General features: G+C 41.0%; 8 non-coding genes and 66 pseudogenes across 8 annotated transcripts; all 74 read left to right on the top strand.

Annotated features, from left to right (window-relative positions):
- The first annotated feature begins 268 nt into the window (after positions 1–268).
- On the top strand, positions 269–387 carry LOC134897978 (5S ribosomal RNA; annotated as a pseudogene).
- A 107-nt stretch (positions 388–494) lies between these two features.
- Positions 495–613, top strand: LOC134894905 (5S ribosomal RNA; annotated as a pseudogene).
- A 107-nt stretch (positions 614–720) lies between these two features.
- On the top strand, positions 721–839 carry LOC134895012 (5S ribosomal RNA; annotated as a pseudogene).
- A 107-nt stretch (positions 840–946) lies between these two features.
- On the top strand, positions 947–1,065 carry LOC134897395 (5S ribosomal RNA; annotated as a pseudogene).
- A 331-nt stretch (positions 1,066–1,396) lies between these two features.
- LOC134898396 (5S ribosomal RNA) lies at positions 1,397–1,515 on the top strand (annotated as a pseudogene).
- A 107-nt stretch (positions 1,516–1,622) lies between these two features.
- On the top strand, positions 1,623–1,741 carry LOC134897574 (5S ribosomal RNA; annotated as a pseudogene).
- Positions 1,742–1,848: 107 nt separating this feature from the next.
- On the top strand, positions 1,849–1,967 carry LOC134897590 (5S ribosomal RNA; annotated as a pseudogene).
- A 107-nt stretch (positions 1,968–2,074) lies between these two features.
- LOC134891239 (5S ribosomal RNA) lies at positions 2,075–2,193 on the top strand (annotated as a pseudogene).
- A 107-nt stretch (positions 2,194–2,300) lies between these two features.
- On the top strand, positions 2,301–2,419 carry LOC134895390 (5S ribosomal RNA; annotated as a pseudogene).
- Positions 2,420–2,526: 107 nt separating this feature from the next.
- On the top strand, positions 2,527–2,645 carry LOC134895106 (5S ribosomal RNA; annotated as a pseudogene).
- A 107-nt stretch (positions 2,646–2,752) lies between these two features.
- On the top strand, positions 2,753–2,871 carry LOC134898038 (5S ribosomal RNA; annotated as a pseudogene).
- A 107-nt stretch (positions 2,872–2,978) lies between these two features.
- LOC134896689 (5S ribosomal RNA) lies at positions 2,979–3,098 on the top strand (annotated as a pseudogene).
- A 107-nt stretch (positions 3,099–3,205) lies between these two features.
- Positions 3,206–3,324, top strand: LOC134896632 (5S ribosomal RNA; annotated as a pseudogene).
- Positions 3,325–3,431: 107 nt separating this feature from the next.
- Positions 3,432–3,550, top strand: LOC134894224 (5S ribosomal RNA; annotated as a pseudogene).
- A 107-nt stretch (positions 3,551–3,657) lies between these two features.
- On the top strand, positions 3,658–3,776 carry LOC134894176 (5S ribosomal RNA; annotated as a pseudogene).
- Positions 3,777–3,883: 107 nt separating this feature from the next.
- On the top strand, positions 3,884–4,002 carry LOC134901733 (5S ribosomal RNA). The gene has a single exon (XR_010175216.1). It is a non-coding gene; the product is annotated as a 5S ribosomal RNA (ribosomal RNA).
- Positions 4,003–4,107: 105 nt separating this feature from the next.
- Positions 4,108–4,226, top strand: LOC134897655 (5S ribosomal RNA; annotated as a pseudogene).
- A 107-nt stretch (positions 4,227–4,333) lies between these two features.
- LOC134894600 (5S ribosomal RNA) lies at positions 4,334–4,452 on the top strand (annotated as a pseudogene).
- Positions 4,453–4,559: 107 nt separating this feature from the next.
- LOC134897589 (5S ribosomal RNA) lies at positions 4,560–4,678 on the top strand (annotated as a pseudogene).
- Positions 4,679–4,785: 107 nt separating this feature from the next.
- On the top strand, positions 4,786–4,904 carry LOC134891238 (5S ribosomal RNA; annotated as a pseudogene).
- A 107-nt stretch (positions 4,905–5,011) lies between these two features.
- LOC134897117 (5S ribosomal RNA) lies at positions 5,012–5,130 on the top strand (annotated as a pseudogene).
- A 107-nt stretch (positions 5,131–5,237) lies between these two features.
- On the top strand, positions 5,238–5,356 carry LOC134895824 (5S ribosomal RNA; annotated as a pseudogene).
- A 107-nt stretch (positions 5,357–5,463) lies between these two features.
- On the top strand, positions 5,464–5,582 carry LOC134898037 (5S ribosomal RNA; annotated as a pseudogene).
- Positions 5,583–5,689: 107 nt separating this feature from the next.
- On the top strand, positions 5,690–5,809 carry LOC134895620 (5S ribosomal RNA; annotated as a pseudogene).
- A 107-nt stretch (positions 5,810–5,916) lies between these two features.
- Positions 5,917–6,035, top strand: LOC134895349 (5S ribosomal RNA; annotated as a pseudogene).
- A 107-nt stretch (positions 6,036–6,142) lies between these two features.
- LOC134895828 (5S ribosomal RNA) lies at positions 6,143–6,261 on the top strand (annotated as a pseudogene).
- Positions 6,262–6,368: 107 nt separating this feature from the next.
- On the top strand, positions 6,369–6,487 carry LOC134894174 (5S ribosomal RNA; annotated as a pseudogene).
- Positions 6,488–6,594: 107 nt separating this feature from the next.
- LOC135062847 (5S ribosomal RNA) lies at positions 6,595–6,713 on the top strand. The gene has a single exon (XR_010249188.1). It is a non-coding gene; the product is annotated as a 5S ribosomal RNA (ribosomal RNA).
- A 105-nt stretch (positions 6,714–6,818) lies between these two features.
- LOC134897200 (5S ribosomal RNA) lies at positions 6,819–6,937 on the top strand (annotated as a pseudogene).
- A 107-nt stretch (positions 6,938–7,044) lies between these two features.
- Positions 7,045–7,163, top strand: LOC134896491 (5S ribosomal RNA; annotated as a pseudogene).
- Positions 7,164–7,270: 107 nt separating this feature from the next.
- On the top strand, positions 7,271–7,389 carry LOC134894599 (5S ribosomal RNA; annotated as a pseudogene).
- Positions 7,390–7,496: 107 nt separating this feature from the next.
- LOC134895573 (5S ribosomal RNA) lies at positions 7,497–7,615 on the top strand (annotated as a pseudogene).
- Positions 7,616–7,722: 107 nt separating this feature from the next.
- Positions 7,723–7,841, top strand: LOC135069440 (5S ribosomal RNA). The gene has a single exon (XR_010255621.1). It is a non-coding gene; the product is annotated as a 5S ribosomal RNA (ribosomal RNA).
- A 105-nt stretch (positions 7,842–7,946) lies between these two features.
- Positions 7,947–8,065, top strand: LOC134897654 (5S ribosomal RNA; annotated as a pseudogene).
- Positions 8,066–8,172: 107 nt separating this feature from the next.
- Positions 8,173–8,291, top strand: LOC134896282 (5S ribosomal RNA; annotated as a pseudogene).
- Positions 8,292–8,398: 107 nt separating this feature from the next.
- Positions 8,399–8,517, top strand: LOC134897588 (5S ribosomal RNA; annotated as a pseudogene).
- A 107-nt stretch (positions 8,518–8,624) lies between these two features.
- On the top strand, positions 8,625–8,743 carry LOC134891236 (5S ribosomal RNA; annotated as a pseudogene).
- A 107-nt stretch (positions 8,744–8,850) lies between these two features.
- Positions 8,851–8,969, top strand: LOC134896272 (5S ribosomal RNA; annotated as a pseudogene).
- Positions 8,970–9,076: 107 nt separating this feature from the next.
- Positions 9,077–9,195, top strand: LOC134895823 (5S ribosomal RNA; annotated as a pseudogene).
- Positions 9,196–9,528: 333 nt separating this feature from the next.
- LOC134895619 (5S ribosomal RNA) lies at positions 9,529–9,648 on the top strand (annotated as a pseudogene).
- A 107-nt stretch (positions 9,649–9,755) lies between these two features.
- LOC134895348 (5S ribosomal RNA) lies at positions 9,756–9,874 on the top strand (annotated as a pseudogene).
- A 107-nt stretch (positions 9,875–9,981) lies between these two features.
- LOC134895826 (5S ribosomal RNA) lies at positions 9,982–10,100 on the top strand (annotated as a pseudogene).
- Positions 10,101–10,207: 107 nt separating this feature from the next.
- LOC134894173 (5S ribosomal RNA) lies at positions 10,208–10,326 on the top strand (annotated as a pseudogene).
- A 107-nt stretch (positions 10,327–10,433) lies between these two features.
- On the top strand, positions 10,434–10,552 carry LOC135062846 (5S ribosomal RNA). The gene has a single exon (XR_010249187.1). It is a non-coding gene; the product is annotated as a 5S ribosomal RNA (ribosomal RNA).
- Positions 10,553–10,657: 105 nt separating this feature from the next.
- Positions 10,658–10,776, top strand: LOC134897199 (5S ribosomal RNA; annotated as a pseudogene).
- A 107-nt stretch (positions 10,777–10,883) lies between these two features.
- On the top strand, positions 10,884–11,002 carry LOC134896490 (5S ribosomal RNA; annotated as a pseudogene).
- A 107-nt stretch (positions 11,003–11,109) lies between these two features.
- LOC134894598 (5S ribosomal RNA) lies at positions 11,110–11,228 on the top strand (annotated as a pseudogene).
- A 107-nt stretch (positions 11,229–11,335) lies between these two features.
- LOC134895572 (5S ribosomal RNA) lies at positions 11,336–11,454 on the top strand (annotated as a pseudogene).
- A 107-nt stretch (positions 11,455–11,561) lies between these two features.
- LOC134891819 (5S ribosomal RNA) lies at positions 11,562–11,680 on the top strand (annotated as a pseudogene).
- Positions 11,681–11,787: 107 nt separating this feature from the next.
- LOC134896097 (5S ribosomal RNA) lies at positions 11,788–11,906 on the top strand (annotated as a pseudogene).
- A 107-nt stretch (positions 11,907–12,013) lies between these two features.
- LOC134901732 (5S ribosomal RNA) lies at positions 12,014–12,132 on the top strand. Its single transcript, XR_010175215.1, has one exon. It is a non-coding gene; the product is annotated as a 5S ribosomal RNA (ribosomal RNA).
- Positions 12,133–12,237: 105 nt separating this feature from the next.
- Positions 12,238–12,356, top strand: LOC134893919 (5S ribosomal RNA; annotated as a pseudogene).
- A 107-nt stretch (positions 12,357–12,463) lies between these two features.
- LOC134896911 (5S ribosomal RNA) lies at positions 12,464–12,582 on the top strand (annotated as a pseudogene).
- A 107-nt stretch (positions 12,583–12,689) lies between these two features.
- On the top strand, positions 12,690–12,808 carry LOC134898036 (5S ribosomal RNA; annotated as a pseudogene).
- A 107-nt stretch (positions 12,809–12,915) lies between these two features.
- Positions 12,916–13,035, top strand: LOC134895617 (5S ribosomal RNA; annotated as a pseudogene).
- Positions 13,036–13,142: 107 nt separating this feature from the next.
- On the top strand, positions 13,143–13,261 carry LOC134897077 (5S ribosomal RNA; annotated as a pseudogene).
- A 107-nt stretch (positions 13,262–13,368) lies between these two features.
- On the top strand, positions 13,369–13,487 carry LOC134897992 (5S ribosomal RNA; annotated as a pseudogene).
- Positions 13,488–13,594: 107 nt separating this feature from the next.
- On the top strand, positions 13,595–13,713 carry LOC135066618 (5S ribosomal RNA). Its single transcript, XR_010252862.1, has one exon. It is a non-coding gene; the product is annotated as a 5S ribosomal RNA (ribosomal RNA).
- Positions 13,714–13,818: 105 nt separating this feature from the next.
- Positions 13,819–13,937, top strand: LOC134897197 (5S ribosomal RNA; annotated as a pseudogene).
- A 107-nt stretch (positions 13,938–14,044) lies between these two features.
- On the top strand, positions 14,045–14,163 carry LOC134894171 (5S ribosomal RNA; annotated as a pseudogene).
- A 107-nt stretch (positions 14,164–14,270) lies between these two features.
- On the top strand, positions 14,271–14,389 carry LOC135062924 (5S ribosomal RNA). Its single transcript, XR_010249267.1, has one exon. It is a non-coding gene; the product is annotated as a 5S ribosomal RNA (ribosomal RNA).
- Positions 14,390–14,494: 105 nt separating this feature from the next.
- LOC134897196 (5S ribosomal RNA) lies at positions 14,495–14,613 on the top strand (annotated as a pseudogene).
- A 107-nt stretch (positions 14,614–14,720) lies between these two features.
- LOC134897320 (5S ribosomal RNA) lies at positions 14,721–14,839 on the top strand (annotated as a pseudogene).
- A 107-nt stretch (positions 14,840–14,946) lies between these two features.
- Positions 14,947–15,065, top strand: LOC134897587 (5S ribosomal RNA; annotated as a pseudogene).
- Positions 15,066–15,172: 107 nt separating this feature from the next.
- On the top strand, positions 15,173–15,291 carry LOC134891235 (5S ribosomal RNA; annotated as a pseudogene).
- A 107-nt stretch (positions 15,292–15,398) lies between these two features.
- Positions 15,399–15,517, top strand: LOC134896910 (5S ribosomal RNA; annotated as a pseudogene).
- A 107-nt stretch (positions 15,518–15,624) lies between these two features.
- Positions 15,625–15,743, top strand: LOC134895144 (5S ribosomal RNA; annotated as a pseudogene).
- Positions 15,744–15,850: 107 nt separating this feature from the next.
- Positions 15,851–15,969, top strand: LOC134898035 (5S ribosomal RNA; annotated as a pseudogene).
- Positions 15,970–16,076: 107 nt separating this feature from the next.
- On the top strand, positions 16,077–16,196 carry LOC134895616 (5S ribosomal RNA; annotated as a pseudogene).
- A 107-nt stretch (positions 16,197–16,303) lies between these two features.
- LOC134897076 (5S ribosomal RNA) lies at positions 16,304–16,422 on the top strand (annotated as a pseudogene).
- Positions 16,423–16,529: 107 nt separating this feature from the next.
- Positions 16,530–16,648, top strand: LOC134897991 (5S ribosomal RNA; annotated as a pseudogene).
- A 107-nt stretch (positions 16,649–16,755) lies between these two features.
- On the top strand, positions 16,756–16,874 carry LOC135066616 (5S ribosomal RNA). The gene has a single exon (XR_010252860.1). It is a non-coding gene; the product is annotated as a 5S ribosomal RNA (ribosomal RNA).
- A 105-nt stretch (positions 16,875–16,979) lies between these two features.
- On the top strand, positions 16,980–17,098 carry LOC134897195 (5S ribosomal RNA; annotated as a pseudogene).
- Positions 17,099–17,205: 107 nt separating this feature from the next.
- Positions 17,206–17,324, top strand: LOC134894170 (5S ribosomal RNA; annotated as a pseudogene).
- The last annotated feature ends 8 nt before the right edge of the window (positions 17,325–17,332 follow it).

The raw sequence follows: 17,332 nt of genomic DNA, 5'->3' as shown, positions 1-17,332 counted from the left end.
GGCCTCTATACACCACCACAATGGACTTGAAATGAAACAAACAAGATGTGCTTTAACTGCAGTCTTTCCGCTTATATAACAATGCACAGCAAACACTGGCTGTATATCACAGAATATTTGTACTAAATATTCATATAGCAGTACACTTGTTCTTAACCAACGCTGTCTAAATGACATGTAGAAGTACTAACCAGTTGGGCCTGGTTAGTACTTAAGTAGAACACTTAAGTACTTAAGTAGAAAAGCTCTAACAGAAACCACAAATTTCATATACAGCCACACCACACTGGTTACGCCCAATCTCATCTGATCTTGTAAGCTAAGCAGTATTGGACTTGGTTAGTGCTTGGATGGGAGACCACCTGGGAATAAAATGTGCTGTAGGTATTTTTATACTGCCAGCACGGTTCTGTTGATGCAATCCATTTTCAAACATATTCATTTATGTACCAGTAGTTAGAAGTAGAAAAGTTCTAACAGAAACCACAAAGCTCATCTACAGCCACACCACACTGGATATGCCTAATCTCATCCGATCTTGGGAGCTAAGCAGTGTTGGTCCTGGTTAGTACTTGGATGGGAGTCCACCTGGAAATACAAGGTGCTGTAGGTATTTTTATACTGCCAACACCATTCTGTTGATGCATTCCATTTTCAAACTTATTCATTTATGTACCAGTAGTTAAAAGTAGAAAAGTTCTAACAGAGACCACAAAGCTCATCTACAGCCACACCACACTGGATACGCCCAATCTCATCTGATCTTGGAAGCTAAGCAGTGTTGGGTATGGTTAGTACTTGGATGGGAAACCACCTCAGAATACAAGGTGCTGTCGGTATTTTTATACTGCCAACACCGTTCTGTTGATGCATTCCATTTTCAAACGTATTTATTTATGTACCAGTAGTTAGAAGTAGAAAAGTTCTAACAGAGACCACAAAGCTCATCTACAGCCACACTACACTGGTTACGTCCAATCTCATCTGATCTTAGAAGCTAAGCAGTGTTGGGTCTGGTTAGTACTTGGATGGTAGACCACCTGGGAATGCAAGGTGGTGTAGGTATTTTTATACTGCCAACACCGTTCTGTTGATGAATTACATTTTCAAACTTATTCTTTTATACCAGTAGTTAGTAGTAGAAAAGCTGTAACAGAAACCACATAGTTCATCTACAGTCGCACCACACTGGATACACCCAATCTCATCTGATCTTGTAAACTAAGAAGTATTGAACATGGTTAGTGCTTGGATGGGAGACCACCTGGGAATAAAATGTGCAGTAGGTATTTTTATACTGCCAGCACCGTTCTGTTGATGCAATCCATTTTCAAACATATTCATTTATGTACCAGTAGTTAGAAGTAGAAAAGTTCTAACAGAAACCACAAAGCTCATATACAGCCACACCACACTGGTTACGCCCAATCTTATCTGATCTTGGAAGCTAAGCAGTGTTGGTCCTGGTTAGTACTTGGATGCGAGTCCACGTGGATATACAAGGTGCTGTAGGTATTTTTATACTGCCAACACCGTTCTGTTGATGCATTCCATTTTCAAACTTATTCATTTATGTACCAGTAGTTAGAAGTAGAAAAGTTCTAACAGAAACCACGAAGCTCATCTACAGCCACACCACACTGGTTACGCCCAATGTCATCTGATCTTGGAAGCTAAGCAGTGTTGGTCCTGGTTAGTACTTGGATGGGAGACCACCTGTAAATTTAAAGTGCTGTAGGTATTTTCAAACTGCTAACACCGTTCTGTTGATGCATTCCATTTTCAAACTTATTCATTTATGTACCAGTAGTTAGAAGTAGAAAAGTTCTAACAGAAACCACAAAGCTCATATACAGCCACACCACACTGGTTACGCCCAATCTTATCTGATCTTGGAAGCTAAGCAGTGTTGGTCCTGGTTAGTACTTGGATGCGAGTCCACCTGGAAATACAAGGTGCTGTAGGTATTTTTATACTGCCAACACCGTTCTGTTGATGCATTCCATTTTCAAACTTATTCATTTATGTACCAGTAGTTAGAAGTAGAAAAGTTCTAACAGAAACCACGAAGCTCATCTACAGCCACACCACACTGGTTACGCCCAATCTCATCTGATCTTGGAAGCTAAGCAGTGTTGGTCCTGGTTAGTACTTGGATGGGAGTCCACCTGGAAATACAAGGTGCTGTAGGTATTTTTATACTGCCAACACCTTTCTGTTGATGCATTCCATTTTCAAACTTATTCATTTATGTACCAGTAGTTAGAAGTAGAAAAGTTCTAACAGAAACCACAAAGCTCATCTACAGCCACACCACACTGGTTACGCCCAATCTCATCTGATCTTGGAAGCTAAGCAGTGTTGGGTTTGGTTAGTACTTGGATGGGAGTCAACCTGGAAATACAAGATGCTGTAGGTATTTTTATACTGCCAACACCGTTCTGTTGATGCATTCCATTTTCAAACTTATTTATTTATGTACAAGTAGCTAGAAGTAGAAAAGTTCTAACAGAAAACACAAAGCTCATCTACAGCCACACCACACTGGATACGCCCAATCTTATCTGATCTTGGAAGCTAAGCAGTGTTGGTTCTGGTTAGTACTTGGATGGGAGTCCACCTGGAAATACAAGGTGCTGTAGGTATTGTTATACTGCCAACACCGTTCTGTTGATGCATTCCATTTTCAAACTTATTCATTTATGTACCAGTAGTTAGAAGTAGAAAAGTTCCAACAGAAACCACAAAGCTCATCTACAGCCACACCACACTGGTTACGTCCAATGTCATCTGATCTTGGAAGCTAAGCAGTGTTGGGTCTGGTTAGTACTTGGATGGCAAACCACCTGGGAATGCAAGGTGGTGTAGGTATTTTTATACTGCCAACACCGTTCTGTTGATGCATTCCATTTTCACATTTGTTCATTTATGTACCAGTAGTTAGAATTATAAAAGCACTAACAGAAACATCAAAGCTCATCTACAGCCACACCACACTGGATTCGCCCAATCTCATCTGATCTTGGATGCTAAGCAGTATTAGGGCCTGGTTAGTACTTGGATGGGAGACCACCTCAGAATACAAGGGGCTGTAGGTATTTTTATACTGCCAACGCCGTTCTGTTGATGCATTCCATTTTCAAACTTATTCATTTATGTACCAGTAGTTAGAAGTAGAAAAGCTCTAATAGAAACAACAAAGCTCATATTCAGCCCCACCACACTGGATACGCCCAATCTCATCTGATCTTGGAAGCGAAGCAGTGTTGGGCCTGGTTAGTACTTGGATGGGAGAACACCTCAGAATACAAGGTGCTGTAGGTATTTTTATACTGCCAACACCGTTCTGTTGATGCATTCCATTTTCAAACTTATTCATTTATGTACCAGTAGTTAGAAGTAGAAAAGCTCTAATAGAAACAACAAAGCTCATCTACAGCCACACCACACTGAATACGCCCAATCTCATCTGATCTTGGAAGCGAAGCAGTGTTGGTCATGGTTAGTACTTGGATGGGAGTCCACCTGGAAATACAAGGTGCTGTAGGTATTTTTATACTGCCAACACCGTTCTGTTGATGCATTCCATTTTCAAACTTATTCATTTATGTACCAGTAGTTAGAAGTAGGAAAGTTCTAACAGAAACCACACAGCTCATCTACAGCCAAACCACACTGGATACGCCCAATCTCATCTGATCTTGGAAGCTAAGCAGTGTTGGGTATGGTTAGTACTTGGATGGGAGACCACCTCAGAATACAAGGTGCTGTCGGTATTTTTATACTGCCAACGCCGTTCTGTTGATGCATTCCATTTTCAAACTTATTCATTTATGTACCAGTAGTTAGAAGTAGAAAAGCTCTAATAGAAACGACAAAGCTCATCTACAGCCACACCACACTGGATACACCCAATCTCATCTGATCTTGGAAGCGAAGCAGTGTTGGGCCTGGTTAGTACTTGGATGGGAGACCACCTGGGAATACAAGGTGCTGTAGGTATTTTTATACTGCCAACACCATTCTGTTGATGAATTACATTTTCCAACTTATTCTTTTATACCAGTAGTTAGTAGTAGAAAAGCTGTAACAGAAACCACATAGTTCATCTACAGCCGCACCACACTGGATACACCCAATCTCATCTGATCTTGTAAGCTAAGCAGTATTGGACTTGGTTAGTGCTTGGATGGGAGACCACCTGGGAATAAAATGTGCTGTGGGTATTTTTATACTGCCAGCACGGTTCTGTTGATGCAATCCATTTTCAAACATATTCATTTATGTACCAGTAGTTAGAAGTAGAAAAGTTCTATCAGAAACCACAAATCTCATCTATAGCCACACCACACTGGATACGCCCAATCTCCTCTGATCTTGGAAGCTAAGCAGTGATGGTCCTGGTTAGTACTTGGATGGGAGACCACCTGGAAATATAAGGTGCTGTAGGTATTTTTATACTGCCAACACCGTTCTGTTGATGCATTCCATTTTCAAACTTATTCATTTATGTACCAGTAGTTAGAAGTAGAAAAGTTCTAACAGAAACTACAAAGCTCATATACAGCCACACCACACTGGTTACGCCCAATCTTATCTGATCTTGGAAGCTAAGCAGTGTTGGTCCTGGTTAGTACTTGGATGCGAGTCCACCTGGAAATACAAGGTGCTGTAGGTATTTTTATACTGCCAACACCGTTCTGTTGATGCATTCCATTTTCAAACTTATTCATTTATGTACCAGTAGTTAGAAGTAGAAAAGTTCTAACAGAAACCACGAAGCTCATCTACAGCCACACCACACTGGTTACGCCCAATCTCATCTGATCTTGGAAGCTAAGCAGTGTTGGTCCTGGTTAGTACTTGGATGGGAGTCCACCTGGAAATACAAGGTGCTGTAGGTATTTTTATACTGCCAACACCGTTCTGTTGATGCATTCCATTTTCAAACTTATTCATTTATGTACCAGTAGTTAGAAGTAGAAAAGTTCTAACAGAAACCCCGAAGCTCATCTACAGCCACACCACACTGGTTACGCCCAATTTCATCTGATCTTGGAAGCTAAGCAGTGTTGGGTATGGTTAGTACTTGGATGGGAGTCAACCTGGAAATACAAGATGCTGTAGGTATTTTTATACTGCCAACACCGTTCTGTTGATGCATTCCATTTTCAAACTTATTTATTTATGTAAAAGTAGCTAGAAGTAGAAAAGTTCTAACAGAAAACGCAAAGCTCATCTACAGCCACACCACACTGGATACGCCCAATCTTATCTGATCTTGGTAGCTAAGCAGTGTTGGTTCTGGTTAGTACTTGGATGGGAGTCCACCTGGAAATACAAGGTGCTGTAGGTATTTTTATACTGCCAACACCGTTCTGTTGATGCATTCCATTTTCAAACTTATTCATTTATGTACCAGTAGTTAGAAGTAGAAAAGTTCTAACAGAAACCACAAAGCTCATCTACAGCCACACCACACTGGTTACGTCCAATGTCATCTGATCTTGGAAGCTAAGCAGTGTTGGGTCTGGTTAGTACTTGGATGGCAAACCACCTGGGAATGCAAGGTGGTGTAGGTATTTTTATACTGCCAACACCGTTCTGTTGATGCATTCCATTTTCACACTTGTTCATTTATGTACGAGTAGTTAGAATTAGAAAAGCACTAACAGAAACATCAAAGCTCATCTACAGCCACACCACACTGGATTCGCCCAATCTCATCTGATCTTGGAAGCTAAGCAGTATTAGGGCCTGGTTAGTACTTGGATGGGAGACCACCTCAGAATACAAGGGGCTGTAGGTATTTTTATACTGCCAACGCCGTTCTGTTGATGCATTCCATTTTCAAACTTATTCATTTATGTACCAGTAGTTAGAAGTAGAAAAGCTCTAATAGAAACAACAAAGCTCATATTCAGCCCCACCACACTGGATACGCCCAATCTCATCTGATCTTGGAAGCGAAGCAGTGTTGGGCCTGGTTAGTACTTGGATGGGAGAACACCTGGGAATACAAGGTGCTGTAGGTATTGTTATACTGCCAACACCGTTCTGTTGATGCATTCCATTTTCAAACTTATTCATTTATGTACCAGTAGTTAGAAGTAGAAAAGCTCTAATAGAAACAACAAAGCTCATCTACAGCCACACCACACTGAATACGCCCAATCTCATCTGATCTTGGAAGCGAAGCTGTATTGGTCCTGGTTAGTACTTGGATGGGAGTCCACCTGGAAATACAAGGTGCTGTAGGTATTTTTATACTGCCAACACCGTTCTGTTGATGCATTCCATTTTCAAACTTATTCATTTATGTACCAGTAGTTAGAAGTAGGAAAGTTCTAACAGAAACCACACAGCTCATCTACAGCCAAACCACACTGGATACGCCCAATCTCATCTGATCTTGGAAGCTAAGCAGTGTTGGGTATGGTTAGTACTTGGATGGGAGACCACCTCAGAATACAAGGTGCTGTCGGTATTTTTATACTGCCAACGCCGTTCTGTTGATGCATTCCATTTTCAAACTTATTCATTTATGTACCAGTAGTTAGAAGTAGAAAAGCTCTAATAGAAACGACAAAGCTCATCTACAGCCACACCACACTTGATACACCCAATCTCATCTGATCTTGGAAGCGAAGCAGTGTTGGGCCTGGTTAGTACTTGGATGGGAGACCACCTGGGAATACAAGGTGCTGTAGGTATTTTTATACTGCCAACACCGTTCTGTTGATGAATTACATTTTCAAACTTATTCTTTTATACCAGTAGTTAGTAGTAGAAAAGCTGTAACAGAAACCACTTAGTTCATCTACAGCCGCACCACACTGGATACACCCAATCTCATCTGATCTTGTAAGCTAAGCAGTATTGGACTTGGTTAGTGCTTGGATGGGAGACCACCTGGGAATAAAATGTGCTGTAGGTATTTTTATACTGCCAGCACGGTTCTGTTGATGCAATCCATTTTCAAATATATTCATTTATGTACCAGTAGTTAGAAGTAGAAAAGTTCTATCAGAAACCACAAAGCTCATCTACAGCCACACCACACTGGATATGTCTAATCTCATCCGATCTTGGGAGCTAAGCAGTGTTGGGCCTGGTTAGTACTTGGATGGGAGACTACCTGTAAATTTAAGGTGCTGTAGGTATTTTCATACTGCCAACACCGTTCTGTTGATGCATTCCATTTTCAAACTTATTCATTTATGTACCAGTAGTTAGGAGTAGAAAAGTTCTAACAGAAACCACAAATCTCATCTATAGCCACACCACACTGGATACGCCCAATCTCCTCTGATCTTGGAAGCTAAGCAGTGATGGTCCTGGTTAGTACTTGGATGGGAGACCACCTGGAAATATAAGGTGCTGTAGGTATTTTTATACTGCCAACACCGTTCTGTTGATGCATTCCATTTTCAAACTTATTCATTTATGTACCAGTAGTTAGAAGTAGAAAAGTTCTAACAGAAACCACAAAGCTCATATACAGCCACACCACACTGGTTACGCCCAATCTTATCTGATCTTGGAAGCTAAGCAGTGTTGGTCCTGGTTAGTACTTGGATGGGAGAACACCTGGGAATACAAGGTGCTGTAGGTATTTTTATACTGCCAACACCGTTCTGTTGATGCATTCCATTTTCAAACTTATTCATTTATGTACCAGTAGTTAGAAGTAGAAAAGCTCTAATAGAAACAACAAAGCTCATCTACAGCCACACCACACTGAATACGCCCAATCTCATCTGATCTTGGAAGCGAAGCAGTGTTGGGCCTGGTTAGTACTTGGATGGGAGACCACCTGGGAATACAAGTTGCTGTAGGTATTTTTATACTGCCAACACCATTCTGTTGATGAATTACATTTTCCAACTTATTCTTTTATACCAGTAGTTAGTAGTAGAAAAGCTGTAACAGAAACCACATAGTTCATCTACAGCCGCACCACACTGGATACACCCAATCTCATCTGATCTTGTAAGCTAAGCAGTATTGGACTTGGTTAGTGCTTGGATGGGAGACCACCTGGGAATAAAATGTGCTGTGGGTATTTTTATACTGCCAGCACGGTTCTGTTGATGCAATCCATTTTCAAACATATTCATTTATGTACCAGTAGTTAGAAGTAGAAAAGTTCTATCAGAAACCACAAATCTCATCTATAGCCACACCACACTGGATACGCCCAATCTCCTCTGATCTTGGAAGCTAAGCAGTGATAGTCCTGGTTAGTACTTGGATGGGAGACCACCTGGAAATATAAGGTGCTGTAGGTATTTTTATACTGCCAACACCGTTCTGTTGATGCATTCCATTTTCAAACTTATTCATTTATGTACCAGTAGTTAGAAGTAGAAAAGTTCTAACAGAAACTACAAAGCTCATATACAGCCACACCACACTGGTTACGCCCAATCTTATCTGATCTTGGAAGCTAAGCAGTGTTGGTCCTGGTTAGTACTTGGATGCGAGTCCACCTGGAAATACAAGGTGCTGTAGGTATTTTTATACTGCCAACACCGTTCTGTTGATGCATTCCATTTTCAAACTTATTCATTTATGTACCAGTAGTTAGAAGTAGAAAAGTTCTAACAGAAACCACGAAGCTCATCTACAGCCACACCACACTGGTTACGCCCAATCTCATCTGATCTTGGAAGCTAAGCAGTGTTGGTCCTGGTTAGTACTTGGATGGGAGTCCACCTGGAAATACAAGGTGCTGTAGGTATTTTTATACTGCCAACACCGTTCTGTTGATGCATTCCATTTTCAAACTTATTCATTTATGTACCAGTAGTTAGAAGTAGAAAAGTTCTAACAGAAACCCCGAAGCTCATCTACAGCCACACCACACTGGTTACGCCCAATCTCATCTGATCTTGGAAGCTAAGCAGTGTTGGGTATGGTTAGTACTTGGATGGGAGTCAACCTGGAAATACAAGATGCTGTAGGTATTTTTATACTGCCAACACCGTTCTGTTGATGCATTCCATTTTCAAACTTATTTATTTATGTAAAAGTAGCTAGAAGTAGAAAAGTTCTAACAGAAAACGCAAAGCTCATCTACAGCCACACCACACTGGATACGCCCAATCTTATCTGATCTTGGTAGCTAAGCAGTGTTGGTTCTGGTTAGTACTTGGATGGGAGTCCACCTGGAAATACAAGGTGCTGTAGGTATTTTTATACTGCCAACACCGTTCTGTTGATGCATTCCATTTTCAAACTTATTCATTTATGTACCAGTAGTTAGAAGTAGAAAAGTTCTAACAGAAACCACAAAGCTCATCTACAGCCACACCACACTAGTTACGTCCAATGTCATCTGATCTTGGAAGCTAAGCAGTGTTGGGTCTGGTTAGTACTTGGATGGCAAACCACCTGGGAATGCAAGGTGGTGTAGGTATTTTTATACTGCCAACACCGTTCTGTTGATGCATTCCATTTTCACACTTGTTCATTTATGTACCAGTAGTTAGAATTAGAAAAGCACTAACAGAAACATCAAAGCTCATCTACAGCCACACCACACTGGATTCGCCCAATCTCATCTGATCTTGGAAGCTAAGCAGTATTAGGGCCTGGTTAGTACTTGGATGGGAGACCACCTCAGAATACAAGGGGCTGTAGGTATTTTTATACTGCCAACGCCGTTCTGTTGATGCATTCCATTTTCAAACTTATTCATTTATGTACCAGTAGTTAGAAGTAGAAAAGCTCTAATAGAAACAACAAAGCTCATATTCAGCCCCACCACACTGGATACGCCCAATCTCATCTGATCTTGGAAGCGAAGCAGTGTTGGGCCTGGTTAGTACTTGGATGGGAGAACACCTGGGAATACAAGGTGCTGTAGGTATTGTTATACTGCCAACACCGTTCTGTTGATGCATTCCATTTTCAAACTTATTCATTTATGTACCAGTAGTTAGAAGTAGAAAAGCTCTAATAGAAACAACAAAGCTCATCTACAGCCACACCACACTGAATACGCCCAATCTCATCTGATCTTGGAAGCGAAGCTGTATTGGTCCTGGTTAGTACTTGGATGGGAGTCCACCTGGAAATACAAGGTGCTGTAGGTATTTTTATACTGCCAACACCGTTCTGTTGATGCATTCCATTTTCAAACTTATTCATTTATGTACCAGTAGTTAGAAGTAGGAAAGTTCTAACAGAAACCACACAGCTCATCTACAGCCAAACCACACTGGATACGCCCAATCTCATCTGATCTTGGAAGCTAAGCAGTGTTGGGTATGGTTAGTACTTGGATGGGAGACCACCTCAGAATACAAGGTGCTGTCGGTATTTTTATACTGCCAACGCCGTTCTGTTGATGCATTCCATTTTCAAACTTATTCATTTATGTACCAGTAGTTAGAAGTAGAAAAGCTCTAATAGAAACGACAAAGCTCATCTACAGCCACACCACACTTGATACACCCAATCTCATCTGATCTTGGAAGCGAAGCAGTGTTGGGCCTGGTTAGTACTTGGATGGGAGACCACCTGGGAATACAAGGTGCTGTAGGTATTTTTATACTGCCAACACCGTTCTGTTGATGAATTACATTTTCAAACTTATTCTTTTATACCAGTAGTTAGTAGTAGAAAAGCTGTAACAGAAACCACTTAGTTCATCTACAGCCGCACCACACTGGATACACCCAATCTCATCTGATCTTGTAAGCTAAGCAGTATTGGACTTGGTTAGTGCTTGGATGGGAGACCACCTGGGAATAAAATGTGCTGTAGGTATTTTTATACTGCCAGCACGGTTCTGTTGATGCAATCCATTTTCAAATATATTCATTTATGTACCAGTAGTTAGAAGTAGAAAAGTTCTATCAGAAACCACAAAGCTCATCTACAGCCACACCACACTGGATATGTCTAATCTCATCCGATCTTGGGAGCTAAGCAGTGTTGGGCCTGGTTAGTACTTGGATGGGAGACTACCTGTAAATTTAAGGTGCTGTAGGTATTTTCATACTGCCAACACCGTTCTGTTGATGCATTCCATTTTCAAACTTATTCATTTATGTACCAGTAGTTAGGAGTAGAAAAGTTCTAACAGAAACCACAAATCTCATCTATAGCCACACCACACTGGATACGCCCAATCTCCTCTGATCTTGGAAGCTAAGCAGTGATGGTCCTGGTTAGTACTTGGATGGGAGACCACCTGGAAATATAAGGTGCTGTAGGTATTTTTATACTGCCAACACCGTTCTGTTGATGCATTCCATTTTCAAACTTATTCATTTATGTACCAGTAGTTAGAAGTAGAAAAGTTCTAACAGAAACCACAAAGCTCATATACAGCCACACCACACTGGTTACGCCCAATCTTATCTGATCTTGGAAGCTAAGCAGTGTTGGTCCTGGTTAGTACTTGGATGGGAGAACACCTGGGAATACAAGGTGCTGTAGGTATTTTTATACTGCCAACACCGTTCTGTTGATGCATTCCATTTTCAAACTTATTCATTTATGTACCAGTAGTTAGAAGTAGAAAAGCTCTAATAGAAACAACAAAGCTCATCTACAGCCACACCACACTGAATACGCCCAATCTCATCTGATCTTGGAAGCGAAGCAGTGTTGGTCCTGGTTAGTACTTGGATGGGAGTCCACCTGGAAATACAAGGTGCTGTAGGTATTTTTATACTGCCAACACCGTTCTGTTGATGCATTCCATTTTCAAACTTATTCATTTATGTACCATTAGTTAGAAGTAGGAAAGTTCTAACAGAAACCACACAGCTCATCTACAGCCAAACCACACTGGATACGCCCAATCTCATCTGATCTTGTAAGCTAAGCAGTGTTGGGTATGGTTAGTACTTGGATGGGAGACCACCTCAGAATACAAGGTGCTGTCGGTATTTTTATACTGCCAACGCCGTTCTGTTGATGCATTCCATTTTCAAACTTATTCATTTATGTACCAGTAGTTAGAAGTAGAAAAGCTCTAATAGAAACGACAAAGCTCATCTACAGCCACACCACACTGGATACACCCAATCTCATCTGATCTTGGAAGCGAAGCAGTGTTGGGCCTGGTTAGTACTTGGATGGGAGACCACCTGGGAATACAAGGTGCTGTAGGTATTTTTATACTGCCAACACCATTCTGTTGATGAATTACATTTTCCAACTTATTCTTTTATACCAGTAGTTAGTAGTAGAAAAGCTGTAACAGAAACCACATAGTTCATCTACAGCCGCACCACACTGGATACACCCAATCTCATCTGATCTTGGAAGCTAAGCAGTGATGGTCCTGGTTAGTACTTGGATGGGAGACCACCTAGAAATATAAGGTGCTGTAGGTATTTTTATACTGCCAACACCGTTCTGTTGATGCATTCCATTTTCAAACTTATTCATTTATGTACCAGTAGTTAGAAGTAGAAAAGTTCTAACAGAAACCACGAAGTTCATCTACAGCCACACCACACTGGTTACGCCCAATCTCATCTGATCTTGGAAGCTAAGCAGTGTTGGGTATGGTTAGTACTTGGATGGGAGTCAACCTGGAAATACAAGATGTTGTAGGTATTTTTATACTGCCAACACCGTTCTGTTGATGCATTCCATTTTCAAACTTATTCATTTATGTACCAGTAGTTAGAAGTAGAAAAGTTCTAACAGAAACCACAATGCTCATCTACAGCCACACCACACTGGTTACGTCCAATGTCATCTGATCTTGGAAGCTAAGCAGTGTTGGGTCTGGTTAGTACTTGGATGGCAAACCACCTGGGAATGCAAGGTGGTGTAGGTATTTTTATACTGCCAACACCGTTCTGTTGATGCATTCCATTTTCACACTTGTTCATTTATGTACCAGTAGTTAGAATTAGAAAAGCACTAACAGAAACATCAAAGCTCATCTACAGCCACACCACACTGGATTCGCCCAATCTCATCTGATCTTGGAAGCTAAGCAGTATTAGGGCCTGGTTAGTACTTGGATGGGAGACCACCTCAGAATACAAGGGGCTGTAGGTATTTTTATACTGCCAACGCCGTTCTGTTGATGCATTCCATTTTCAAACTTATTCATTTATGTACCAGTAGTTAGAAGTAGAAAAGCTCAAATAGAAACAACAAAGCTCATATTCAGCCCCACCACACTGGATACGCCCAATCTCATCTGATCTTGGAAGCGAAGCAGTGTTGGGCCTGGTTAGTACTTGGATGGGAGACTACCTGTAAATTTAAGGTGCTGTAGGTATTTTCATACTGCCAACACCATTCTGTTGATGCATTCCATTTTCAAACTTATTCATTTATGTACCAGTAGTTAGGAGTAGAAAAGTTCTAACAGAAACCACAAATCTCATCTATAGCCACACCACACTGGATACGCCCAATCTCCTCTGATCTTGGAAGCTAAGCAGTGATGGTCCTGGTTAGTACTTGGATGGGAGACAACCTGGAAATATAAAGTGCTGTAGGTATTTTTATACTGCCAACACCGTTCTGTTGATGCATTCCATTTTCAAACTTATTCATTTATGTACCAGTAGTTAGAAGTAGAAAAGCTCTAATAGAAACGACAAAGCTCATCTACAGCCACACCACACTTGATACACCCAATCTCATCTGATCTTGGAAGCGAAACAGTGTTGGGCCTGGTTAGTACTTGGATGGGAGACCACCTGGGAATACAAGGTGCTGTAGGTATTTTTATACTGCCAACACCGTTCTGTTGATGAATTACATTTTCAAACTTATTCTTTTATACCAGTAGTTAGTAGTAGAAAAGCTGTAACAGAAACCACATAGTTCATCTACAGCCGCACCACACTGGATACACCCAATCTCATCTGATCTTGTAAGCTAAGCAGTATTGGACTTGGTTAGTGCTTGGATGGGAGACCACCTGGGAATAAAATGTGCTGTAGGTATTTTTATACTGCCAGCACAGTTCTGTTGATGCAATCCATTTTCAAATATATTCATTTATGTACCAGTAGTTAGAAGTAGGAAAGTTCTAACAGAAACCACACAGCTCATCTACAGCCAAACCACACTGGATACGCCCAATCTCATCTGATCTTGGAAGCTAAGCAGTGTTGGGTATGGTTAGTACTTGGATGGGAGACCACCTCAGAATACAAGGTGCTGTCGGTATTTTTATACTGCCAACGCCGTTCTGTTGATGCATTCCATTTTCAAACTTATTCATTTATGTACCAGTAGTTAGAAGTAGAAAAGCTCTAATAGAAACGACAAAGCTCATCTACAGCCACACCACACTGGATACACCCAATCTCATCTGATCTTGGAAGCGAAGCAGTGTTGGGCCTGGTTAGTACTTGGATGGGATACCACCTGGGAATACAAGGTGCTGTAGGTATTTTTATACTGCCAACACCATTCTGTTGATGAATTACATTTTCCAACTTATTCTTTTATACCAGTAGTTAGTAGTAGAAAAGCTGTAACAGAAACTACATAGTTCATCTACAGCCGCACCACACTGGATACACCCAATCTCATCTGATCTTGTAAGCTAAGCAGTATTGGACTTGGTTAGTGCTTGGATGGGAGACCACCTGGGAATAAAATGTGCTGTAGGTATTTTTATACTGCCAGCACGGTTCTGTTGATGCAATCCATTTTCAAACATATTCATTTATGTACCAGTAGTTAGAAGTAGAAAAGTTCTATCAGAAACCACAAATCTCATCTATAGCCACACCACACTGGATATGCCCAATCTCCTCTGATCTTGGAAGCTAAGCAGTGATGGTCCTGGTTAGTACTTGGATGGGAGTCCACCTAGAAATAAAAGGTGCTGTAGGTATTTTTATACTGCCAACACCGTTCTGTTGATGCATTCCATTTTCAAACTTATTCATTTATGTACCAGTAGTTAGAAGTAGAAAAGTTCTAACAGAAACTACAAAGCTCATATACAGCCACACCACACTGGTTACGCCCAATCTTATCTGATCTTGGAAGCTAAGCAGTGTTGGTCCTGGTTAGTACTTGGATGCGAGTCCACCTGGAAATACAAGGTGCTGTAGGTATTTTTATACTGCCAACACCGTTCTGTTGATGCATTCCATTTTCAAACTTATTCATTTATGTACCAGTAGTTAGAAGTAGAAAAGTTCTAACAGAAACCACGAAGCTCATCTACAGCCACACCACACTGGTTACGCCCAATCTCATCTGATCTTGGAAGCTAAGCAGTGTTGGTCCTGGTTAGTACTTGGATGGGAGTCCACCTGGAAATACAAGGTGCTGTAGGTATTTTTATACTGCCAACACCGTTCTGTTGATGCATTCCATTTTCAAACTTATTCATTTATGTACCAGTAGTTAGAAGTAGAAAAGTTCTAACAGAAACCACGAAGCTCATCTACAGCCACACCACACTGGTTACGCCCAATCTCATCTGATCTTGGAAGCTAAGCAGTGTTGGGTATGGTTAGTACTTGGATGGGAGTCAACCTGGAAATACAAGATGTTGTAGGTATTTTTATACTGCCAACACCGTTCTGTTGATGCATTCCATTTTCAAACTTATTTATTTATGTACAAGTAGCTAGAAGTAGAAAAGTTCTAACAGAAACCGCAAAGCTCATCTACAGCCACACCACACTGGATACGCCCAATCTTATCTGATCTTGGAAGCTAAGCAGTGTTGGTTCTGTTTAGTACTTGGATGGGAGTCCACCTGGAAATACAAGGTGCTGTAGGTATTTTTATACTGCCAACACCGTTCTGTTGATGCATTCCATTTTCAAACTTATTCATTTATGTACCAGTAGTTAGAAGTAGAAAAGTTCTAACAGAAACCACAAAGCTCATCTACAGCCACACCACACTGGTTACGTCCAATGTCATCTGATCTTGGAAGCTAAGCAGTGTTGGGTCTGGTTAGTACTTGGATGGCAAACCACCTGGGAATGCAAGGTGGTGTAGGTATTTTTATACTGCCAACACCGTTCTGTTGATGCATTCCATTTTCACACTTGTTCATTTATGTACCAGTAGTTAGAATTAGAAAAGCACTAACAGAAACATCAAAGCTCATCTACAGCCACACCACACTGGATTCGCCCAATCTCATCTGATCTTGGAAGCTAAGCAGTATTAGGGCCTGGTTAGTACTTGGATGGGAGACCACCTCAGAATACAAGGGGCTGTAGGTATTTTTATACTGCCAACGCCGTTCTGTTGATGCATTCCATTTTCAAACTTATTCATTTATGTACCAGTAGTTAGAAGTAGAAAAGCTCAAATAGAAACAACAAAGCTCATATTCAGCCCCACCACACTGGATACGCCCAATCTCATCTGATCTTGGAAGCGAAGCAGTGTTGGGCCTGGTTAGTACTTGGATGGGAGACTACCTGTAAATTTAAGGTGCTGTAGGTATTTTCATACTGCCAACACCATTCTGTTGATGCATTCCATTTTCAAACTTATTCATTTATGTACCAGTAGTTAGGAGTAGAAAAGTTCTAACAGAAACCACAAATCTCATCTATAGCCACACCACACTGGATACGCCCAATCTCCTCTGATCTTGGAAGCTAAGCAGTGATGGTCCTGGTTAGTACTTGGATGGGAGACAACCTGGAAATATAAAGTGCTGTAGGTATTTTTATACTGCCAACACCGTTCTGTTGATGCATTCCATTTTCAAACTTATTCATTTATGTACCAGTAGTTAGAAGTAGAAAAGCTCTAATAGAAACGACAAAGCTCATCTACAGCCACACCACACTTGATACACCCAATCTCATCTGATCTTGGAAGCGAAACAGTGTTGGGCCTGGTTAGTACTTGGATGGGAGACCACCTGGGAATACAAGGTGCTGTAGGTATTTTTATACTGCCAACACCGTTCTGTTGATGAATTACATTTTCAAACTTATTCTTTTATACCAGTAGTTAGTAGTAGAAAAGCTGTAACAGAAACCACATAGTTCATCTACAGCCGCACCACACTGGATACACCCAATCTCATCTGATCTTGTAAGCTAAGCAGTATTGGACTTGGTTAGTGCTTGGATGGGAGACCACCTGGGAATAAAATGTGCTGTAGGTATTTTTATACTGCCAGCACAGTTCTGTTGATGCAATCCATTTTCAAATATATTCATTTATGTACCAGTAGTTAGAAGTAGGAAAGTTCTAACAGAAACCACACAGCTCATCTACAGCCAAACCACACTGGATACGCCCAATCTCATCTGATCTTGGAAGCTAAGCAGTGTTGGGTATGGTTAGTACTTGGATGGGAGACCACCTCAGAATACAAGGTGCTGTCGGTATTTTTATA

Source organism: Pseudophryne corroboree, chromosome 3 (assembly GCF_028390025.1).
Source record: "Pseudophryne corroboree isolate aPseCor3 chromosome 3, aPseCor3.hap2, whole genome shotgun sequence".
Taxonomy (NCBI): Eukaryota; Metazoa; Chordata; class Amphibia; order Anura; family Myobatrachidae; genus Pseudophryne; species Pseudophryne corroboree.
This window is presented reverse-complemented; position numbering and strand designations above follow the sequence as displayed.